Source organism: Periplaneta americana, chromosome 15 (assembly GCF_040183065.1).
Source record: "Periplaneta americana isolate PAMFEO1 chromosome 15, P.americana_PAMFEO1_priV1, whole genome shotgun sequence".
Classification (NCBI taxonomy): Eukaryota; Metazoa; Arthropoda; class Insecta; order Blattodea; family Blattidae; genus Periplaneta; species Periplaneta americana.
The window spans coordinates 73664176-73674821 of NC_091131.1; the positions used below are offsets into that span (position 1 = coordinate 73664176).

The following is a 10646-nucleotide window of genomic DNA, read 5'->3' on the forward strand; positions in this document are numbered from 1 at the left end:
GTATCACTACAAGACACAGAACCAATTCCCATTCAAATGGCAAACCCATTTCTTAGTGCCCGTATAGGGGCGTGTCTAAATCTCTTACGTAAGCAGTCGAACTATGGGATTTCGAACTTGTTTTCTGTCGAACTTAAGAGCTTCCACTGTACTTGAAATAGTTTCCGAAATAGTTGGAGATTTGAAATAAATGAGGGTCTTAATGCCATTTTAGTGAAAATAATGCTTTTACTGGAATAACAATTTATGTAGCTCTATAAGTAAGAATAGAAGACCAGAATCATTCTTTATCGTCTTATAAGGCGTTCATAGATAGCGAGACGTGTACTTAACAATAACTTCAACGTACGTTAAGACTAATTTATCTCGAAAGTTTGAAAACAACACTTAGATCCTTAATTACTTCAAGTCTTCAATTACAATTGGAATATTCTAACATACGATGTTAATTATCGCGCGCAGCAGTCATTCTATCTTGCACTATTATTGATTAATAAAGAAATATTTATTTTACAGAAATAATAGAAATTCTATAACTACTTAAATGTACAATATCATTTTGTTATATTTTTATTTATAAGTACATGAAAATGAGGTTTTATGCTGTTGGCAGCTGAAAGGAACAGTAAGTAGCCTACTAATCGTATTGAAACATCAGTTACAGATGTTCGATGTCTGCCTTTATTAAAGTTGATTATAGAAAACAATTGCTCACAAGTATAAATGTTGAGTCAAACAAAGCAATAATTTTCACAGCCAGCCTGTGTAGTCGTGGATATTATTGCTAATGTTTAGTCTTTTAAAACTCAACCAGGCTAGTAGTATTATTCAAACGATCTTTAGCCCTTAGGTCACATTAGGTCGAGTTGTAAATCGTTAAATGTTAAATGTTATGTTTCGTCTTTTAGATTCCTCCATACTGTACTATAGCAGTAGATAAGCAACGTGAAACAGTTACTGAGAATAGGCCTACACACTGCACTCCACTAGATAATTGAGTGGTCGTTTCCCTCTCCTCTACCTAAAGCAAGTCTATGTCATTCTGAAGTATCTTCCTCCCCGTTTCGGCGAGCGGTAAACACCGCCCCTATAGTGAGACCCTTCGCAACATCCGTCACCATGCCGTCCGTTCTATGCTGGCCGAGGCACTGAAGGAAGTAGGGTTTACAGTCCATCAAAAGGTGCAGGACTAGCCACACAAGGAAGTGGTCGGCGAATTGATATCATTGCCATTAAGAACAACTCGGCATACATTCTCGATCCCACCATCAGATTTGAGACACATGCAGATCAACCGCATGAGGTGGACAGTGAAAATAAACACATCTATGAACCAACAATCCCGTTCTATAAAAATAAATATAGCCTGTCCCACATTGATGTAATAGATCTGATGGTAGGAGCACGAGGTACCATACCCACCTTCTTTGCCAACAAATGTAAAAACCTGGGGCTAACACACAGCATTGTGAAGGAAATAGCCATTAGTGCCCTCAAAGGATTGGTTCAGATATTGAGAAATCACTTGTATGTGAGTGATAATGGAAATTTCAAGTTATCTTAGCCGATGGCTATTGATTGGTTTAGATATCAATGCCAATAAATCCGTACTATTATTTTTTTGCGGTATATGACATTCAAATCATTCTAACCTATCTGATGATATTTTTTCCCCTTTCTTAACTGTAAATGAGTACAAACGCTACTTAGGTGTAAATTTTTCTGACGTTTTGTATATTCGATTCCCTGATCGTTTCAAATGTAAATCATTTTACCTTTTATATGTGTTTCCAAATTATATGTAATACGCTTTGTCAAATCTGGCAACCTTTTCATAAGGGAAGCTTAATTTATTATTATTATAGATCGTGATATGTCATTTATGTAAATCGTAAAAAGTAGAGGTACCTGAACCGAACAGTAGGCCTTATACTGTAAAAATAAAGTCAGTGTTTTTCTTCGCTATTTTTATTACGTAGAATAAATTAACAAATGATACACAATTTATTGTTACTGACGGGCAAAGTCTCTGATAAAAATGTAAATGTCTTCGTGACAGTTATTTATTCAACTGGTAGAGATTGAGGGTAAAAATAAGGCAAATAATATACATTCAGTCGTCATCTTGTTTTCCAGATAGCAATGTTGTTGGAGGGCAAGTAAGGCCTCCTAGCAGAGGAATCCGGAGTCTTAATTCCGGTTTGAATAAACATATTGATGTCAGTAGTAAGTCGCAAATTGCGGATGTCAGTGACAGTGCAACCAAGCGCAACGGACTGATTGTTATTGGTTCCAGTCTGTTGTCACTCTGTTACACAGACCGCAAATTTAATCCAGTTATAAAATAAAGTCTGTTACAATAATTCCAGCCAATAAAGATGGTCTAGATTAAGTTCTGCATAGCGGTTTTGCACAAAATAGAGAAAAACCGTTTGAGGCATTACGAGACATACGAGAGCCATGCAGATTGTTATCACTGTGATCATCCGTGAACTGGAATTCTTTCTCTTGCCTAATCGGCCATTCTTCCTCAAGAAATTTTGTGATTGACGTTAACAACAATGTGCAACGGTGTATGTTCCGAGCATGCACCGCGGTGGGAACGTAACGAGGTCGAATGTTACGTCGGTCGTTGCGGTAATCGGAGGCGAAGTTCTCTCATTGTCATTCGTTTCTAAGAACAATTATTGCAGAAGTTTTCCTTGTCTTACTCTTATCCTGATTATTAAATTTAGGAATTTCAAGAGGATGATTATTAAAATTATACTTTGTCCAAAAAAAAAATGCAAATAAAGCCATCTCTTTAAGTAATCGATTTAAATTAACTGAATATTGTGACATTCAGTGGCGTCTCGTGAACTTGTGGATTGGGAGAGCTGCAGTAGATTTCGGTACATACAAATTTCACTTCTTGATACCATAAGTATAGGACAAATATAAATGGACTACATATCGAAAACCAAAACTTCCTGACTTAGTTGGGAGATATCTGTGGGACCATTTGCTAATCCCTAAGAAAAACTAATACCATCGATTTCAGTCTGAATTTCAGATCGGCAGACACTCAACTTACAAACTACCAGTTCATTCTGAATTATCTTAGAATAACCTTAAACAGTGGCATGTTCCAAATGATTTTTGAGAGGCTCGTTTAGATTACTCACGGACTGTAGCAACCCACGAAACACATCAGGGTTCTTCGAATCGTTTTTTCATCATGTCCCCTAAGGGGAAGTTCATATTGGCCACAAAATTTGATACAATCTTTATTTTTTTTTTATAATTTCACGATTTTTTCTCACTTCTTGATTATGTTTGAGAATGTTTGTTCTGTTCGTTTCACTTAATTGCACAGCAGTATGAGTTGCGTAACATAGCCAATGAAACAATATTTTTCAGGCGAGACTGCGAAGATTCGTGCATTTTGCTTTTTAGGGGCAAATGTCCTAAATCTGTTACATCACTCCTAGTCCATGCAGCATTACCACCGAAGAGGAGGCAAGGAAAACAAAATACAGATTTTTTTTGTTAACATCCACGTAACCACAAATGCTTAGCGTAAATTTCATTGTTATACTTCCTTACATATATGCACTATTTCGGCTGGAGAAAGCTTAAGTAAGATTTAAGTCGGGTAACGGACGACCCTTTAATTTCACTTCATTACATCAATATTCTCCGCAAGGGAAAAATAAAATTAATATTCTGTAATTTACACACACTCATGCTTGCAAATTTGCACTGGTTAAGTTACGGTATTAAGACGTCACACCAAAGCAACACTCAGTCAACAATTTTCTAAAACTGGAAAAGAAGTCTGTTTCGTATTTTACGTGCTATATCAAAAGGATTTTACTCGTGCAATCATTTTGAGTTAAGGCAAATGTTAGGTTCTGCTGGAGGCTGGATATATACGTAATAATAAGGAAAAAAATATTAATTTCGTTATATTAACTCGATAAGATTCTACAACAATAAGTATGTGAAAAGAAAATAAAAATTTTGTCATTAAGTTTCTAGGGAATAGAGAATCCATTTTAAGCAGCATTACAATAGCGGTGTGGGAGGAGAGGAAAGATCCCTTGTGGTCTGGTCTGCAAGCCACTGCAGCGAGATATGGGTTTTAAACAGCGGCAGTTTCCCTCTGCTTCCCTTCACCTCTCTCCGCCCTGACCATGCAAGAGACACTTTCTATGAGCTGACCACCCTGCAGATCCCAGGACGACTTTGAATGCAGTGTCAATTCCAATACAGTCGACGCGCAAAAAGATTATGCATAAGATAATAGTACATATTCCCGGGCAGATGAAATATAAAGCAATTTACCAATAAAAGCTGTAATAATTCTTGTAAAAATTAAAATAAATATTATTTTCATTTTTCCTGTCAAAGCAGGGAGTGCTGCAGCTCCGTAGCTCTTATGGACGAGCCGCCCCTGGTGACATTATTCAGTTTCGAAATTCAACATGGGCGAAAAATAGGCGAAAAATGTTGTCTACAAACAATATTCCTTTACGTGTCGTAAATATGGGATAGCTTTACTTCTCTCTCGGAGGAAAACATGCTAAGAATTTTATCAACAGTAATCTCACTAGAGGTTTTGATTTATCTAGAGAAATGAAAGATGAGTAGAACGGAGAAAAATTCTCTCCGGCACCGGGATTTGAACCCGGGTTTTCAGCTCCACATGCTGATGCTCTATCCGCTAAGCCACACCGGATTCCCATCCCGATGTGGGATTGAATCCTCTCAGTTTAAGTTCCACTTCTTGGCCTACCCTCATGCACTGCGTCATAGATGTATGACAGTGGCAAAATGTCTACACATGTGCAGAAGTGCACTCGTTTATGAGTGACTAAGTGGCCGGGATCCGACGGATTAGGCGCCGGCGCGCCGTCTAGAGAAAATCAAAACTCGAGTGGGATTTAATTAACTATTACACGATTATAAGAAAGTATATAAAGACTAGAAGAAATGAGGTAATCTAATAGGGTTTACAATAAAATATTAATTGACTTACTAAAATTCTACTGTATTTCACTAAATTAGCTTCACCAATACGTTTGAACGGAGCCGCCATTTTCAGTTGACTATCTATGCGAGAAACAAATGACGATCGCAAAGCATGTTTTGTAGTAGCGTAAAGAATTTGCAGTTCAGAATGTTGGTAAACAAAGAAACGAATGCTAGGGAAGTGATAAAAACAAACAAATACTAGGGAAGTGATAAAAATAAATAAATGCTAGGGAAGTGATAAAATTGTAGCGATAAACTGCCATGATTGGTTGAAACATATTCCTTCGTACCGTTTTATTGGTCAAAAATAGTATGACGTAGTAAAAGTGTAATAGTCGTCCCTAAAATCCATCCAGATCAAAGGCTGAGGCCTGGAATGAGTTTGAAAGTATGTATGTCAGCCGTTCAGAGGGCACTCTTCGTTATTATTTTGTTGTTTATTACTAGGGTACAGGATATAAACGGTAAAAAGCTCTCTCAATGAAAATCTCACTGCTTAAAAATAAATTTATCCTAAGAAACTGTGAACATGGGAAAATTATTGGAAAAACTTTTATAGAAACAGTGGTTATTTTAATTGATGCACAGTAGATACATTAAGGAGGTACACTTTTCCAATTGTTTAAATTAAGTGTAATTTAACATTTTGTACCTCAGTGTCTTTCAGTCCTGATAAAAAGAAATTTGGCACACTTGCAATATATTTCTTATCCTTTAATCTGCATGTTTAATTTTTCCAAATAATCGTCGGAACTTCCTAAAGTGGCAAACTATTCGAAATTTCGACCTGATAATGTTGAAATGATATCATTAATAACAGTACAAAGTTAATAAAATTGCATTGAAACAATATAATTGGAAGTTATACTCGTTTCTATGACAAGAATTTGTTGTCGAAGTTTATTTTTCATACTGTGGAAAAACAAAATAAAAAATAAACCGCTGTCAATAATGACACTCCTTTGATGCTTACAGACTGAGAAAAATTACATTTTACGTAATTGTGATGAAAGTAATTCTTAAATCTAAACACATTGTATTATTATTTTAATATTTTCATGACATTTACCTCGTTCTTTTAAGGAAATAAAATAGACATCTGTAATAGTGTCCGAGATATGCCCTTTAACTTAGCCTATATGCCAAATATTTTAGTGTACGTTGTTAAGATGTCTAAGACACGAATGCAAACAACATTTCATCAAAACTTCTCAATCGGAGAAAACAAATGTAGAATTTAAAATTTCGGAAAATGTGTGACAAAGAATAGGCCTATATTTAAAGCGCCAGGTGAAGTGACATGCCCACATGTTAAAGGACACATCTCGGACAATATTAAAGATATCCAGTGAGCAACTCTTTCATTACAAAAATATGAAGAGTGTATTCTACAAAGAAAAATAGTGCAATGAAAAATGTAATTTTCGACCCATAAAAGTGTACCTTCCAACATAGGGATTAATGACTTATTAAAAAATTGACTTACAACAATACAATGGTGTTCATTATTCTTATACAGATGACACAGTTTTACTTTTTAGTGGAAAAACCTGGTATGATACATATAATAATTCAAATAATGGACTTAATAAAAAAATTATTTGACCTAAATTATCTTTCTATCAACGAAAATAAAACCAAAATTATTCCATTCTCATTATCTGAAAAACGTAATAAACCTCCTACATCTACATTAAGTATTAAATTACATGACTCTAATATTGTTGCCTTATACAATGTAAATGTCCGATTATTAAGGAGTCATCTGAAGTTAAATACTGTATTTAGACATAATTTTAGACAATCATTTAAAATGGAACCAATACTTTAATTACCTTTGTAATAAATTACTAAAAATATTATATTATTTTGTTTTATTGAGGAATTACTTGTCAATAAGTTTATTACGCACAATATACTTAACTTTAATTCAATCGGTAATTATGTATGGAATTATAGGATGGGGTAGCTTATTTAAAACTAATTTTAATCTACTCTATTTATTACAGAAGAAAATAATTAATATATATCTTCATAAACCTATTGATTTTCCATCTCAAAAATTGTTTTTAAACTAATGTTCTTAAAATAGGACAAATTTGTTATATTTTATTAATAAAATTCATACATAAAAATCGAAGTAATTTTGAATTGTATTCTTATAGTTATGAAACAAAAGGTATGAATTCTTTAAGATTGAACCAAATTGCAGCACTGCCACAGTATTTAATCATAGTAGTAATTTAGATCCAAGAATATGTAAGAAATATATATTTAAATATCCTAAACTAGTCAATTCTAATAGTTCTATTAGCAAATTTTAAAAAGTTATATATGGATTTTATAAATAATGAAAAATTCTGAATTTAAATTTATATATGACGCTAAAGTTTTGGTATCTCAAATAGGCCAAATTTTGATCGTCGTTGCACTACTTATTTGCGTCAACGTTTAAGTCAGGGGTCTTCAGCACAGAGCACGCTGGGGCTAGTCTCTCTTACTCGCGGAAAATGCAGTAAAATAGGGTGCACTCCGTAGCTGCTAGCGGGTATGCTCTCTATCTCTCCCTGTTGCACGACAGTGCACACGGGACAGCACCGCATACCCTTTGCACATTTCAGCGAGTGCTGACGACCATTGGTTTAAGTATTGCAATTCAACGCGGAAATTAGCGTTTTGGGTACTCTTCCCGAGTCCAGTCCTTCGGATGAACTCTTTCTCTTGTAAAATTTATTTAGTATTCCGTATGCAAATATTTGTATTTGTATTTAGTTTTATATACTGTATTTTTCAAATTGTAAAATTTATTGTTAAACTCATATTTTTAATTTCGGGGAATAGTTTTTTTATATACTTATATCTTAACAATAATACATGTTAAATTGTTTGTTATGTAGTTGTAAACCTAGATAATATATTATTTAGATAATATATATTCTCATTGCGTAGTAGGCATAAGACAAATTGTATTATATATACTACTTAATTTCAATTCAGGAATCCGCCCCTAAGCATGAGTTCTACTCTTTCAGGAGTGACCTAAAGTTTTATATGTTTATATTATATTTCGTGTTACAATTATTAGCAAAATAAATAAATAAATATGAATATTATTCCTAATAATTATACTAAATATTACAGTTTTCTGTATATAATAATATAATTTAACTAGGCAATATACAAAATTTAATATCGCTTGAGAGCTCAGAGCAACTGTTTTCCCTTGATTTTTAAAGCGCTGTAGCCTTCAAGTCAATTTCATCAGATACAATAGCAAACTTCTGACAGTCTTAACTGTTCTTCCACCAAGTGTCTGAATTTAAAATGCACCCTTTCATGTAAAATACTTACAACATGATTTTTCAGCATGTCACAACGTCGTGTACATCATGTCTGTCATGTACATGAATTCACATCAACTGAATACATTCAGCGCCTTGATAAGTTCGTAATTAAATTGCCTAAATAAAGTGTTTACATGGGAGTGCGATAAGATCGTTGTGTTCACAATTTACTGTCGTGAGTCTTTCATACAGGACTGAGTGGTAGAGAAGAGACTCTTACAGCCACTAAAAGTCAGTAATGAAACCCTATGTACGATCTCTATTCTCAGGATAATTCGGAAGCTGTCTTGCAGGTAACGGCACATGGATATAGCAAGACAGACAGAATAAAAGCAATAAGTTCATTGCTCCAAGTACAAACGAGCACATCGCTAAGAAGCTGCTCAAATAGTCTTGTTGAGTAACTTCTCAAGACGCTTATCTTACATTAAGACATATAACAAGCAAGTTCCTGCAAGAAAAACCGTATTTAGTGAAGCCATATTTCTTCGTGATGGTGTGAGAAAAGCTTTGTTAACGTAATTAGTTTAAAAGATTAAAGACAGAATTAATTTCTAGAGTTAGAGAAAGCATTCGAATTTACACTTGAAGAATACAATTTGCGTTATATTTGAAATGTATGGTAGAGTTATTTTAGAATGATTGTATGAGACACTATCAAGAATTACGTGAATTAGAATATAAATTAAGGTAGGCATTTGAGTCCAATTTGAATTAATTTAGTTTATGCTCGACCATGCCGAAATGTAGTAATTATACACCTGGTAGCAGTCCTTTAATGCACGTCATTAAAGTACACCTATTCATTAAAGTTCAGGCTTTCGATTATTCTCGGATATGCAATCGAAAGACAACGAGGGAAACGTCACGGAGGCTGGAAATCCAATACTGTCGCAGAAGGTTATGTTCTGTTACTATAATAATTAGCGTTAATTGTAAATAATATTCAAATAAATTCAATTTGTCATCTCGTTTTTCAATTCTAAATCAATTTCCAGTTTATATAAAAATTAGTTCATGTTATTCTCTAAATTATATCAAGGCCAATGACATTACTGTTCCTCGGGAAAAATCAATACTTTCGCGTCTGCGCACATCTCACAATTTACGAGCTTGCACACGGTCACTTCTGCTCTTCAGTGAGATGCGAATAAAATGAATACTTATGAATAATTTCAAGTTAGAAATATGGTCGAGCATAAAAAGTCGTATGAAACTTGCCTATAATGGTAATTAAGACGCTCGTTTCATAAACATACTCGCGTCTTAATTACTATCATTATAGGCTCGTTGCATAATGTACTATTATGCTCGACCATGCCGAAATGTAGTAATTATACACCTGGTAGTAGCCCTTTAATGCACCTCGTTAAAGTACACCTATTCATTATAGTTCAGTTGTTCAGCCAATGAGGAATCACCATTGTAGCATTGTAAAAGCGCAAGTATCGATTATTCTCGGATATGCAATCGGAAGACAACTAGCGAAATGTCACGGAGGCTGGAAATCCAATACTGTCGCAGAAGGTTATGTTCTGTTACTATAATAATTAGCGTTAATTGTAAATAATATTCAAATAAATTCAGTTTGTCATCTCGTTTTTCAATTCTAAATCAATTTCCAGGTTATATCAAGATCAATGTTCATGTTATTCTCTAGATTATATCAAGGTCAATGACATTCGTTCCTCGGAAAAAATCAATACTTTGGCGTCTGCGCACATCTAACAATTTAGAAGGTCACTTCCGCTTCTCACTTACATAACCATAACATGAATACTTATGAATAATTAATTTCAAGTTAGAAATATGGTAATTAAGAATCTCGTATGAAAATTATGAAACTCGCTTGTGCTCGTTTCATAAACATACATACTCGTGTCTTAATTATTACCATTATAGACTCGTTGCATAATGTACTATTAATTAATTCCAGAAACTCGAAATCATAGTAAGACTGATTCTGAAATCACAGCTGTAAATGCTTCACCATACGAGATACAACTACTTACAATTGATCCTTAACAGCCAATGATATTTTAATCTGCGTTTATCAAAACTACGAGGTTATCTAGTGCCGGTGGAACTAGCGATAGCAAAATAATATCTAGTGTGATGAGACGCAGCTTCACCATTGAATTACCTGATATTCGCTTTATAATTATTGGAGAAATCCTAAAAAAAAACCCAACCAAGAGATAAGCCCGATCAAGTTTCGAACCCATGCCTCAGAGCAGCTGTGGATCACCCAATGATAAAATAACTCGCTAAAATATATGGTACATT

The 10646-nt window shown here is 34.2% G+C and overlaps 1 non-coding gene across 1 annotated transcript; it reads right to left on the bottom strand.

Moving 5' to 3' along the window:
• Positions 1 to 4648: 4648 nt before the first annotated feature.
• TRNAH-GUG (transfer RNA histidin (anticodon GUG)) lies at positions 4649 to 4720 on the bottom strand. The gene has a single exon. It is a non-coding gene; the product is annotated as a tRNA-His (tRNA).
• Positions 4721 to 10646: the final 5926 nt, after the last annotated feature.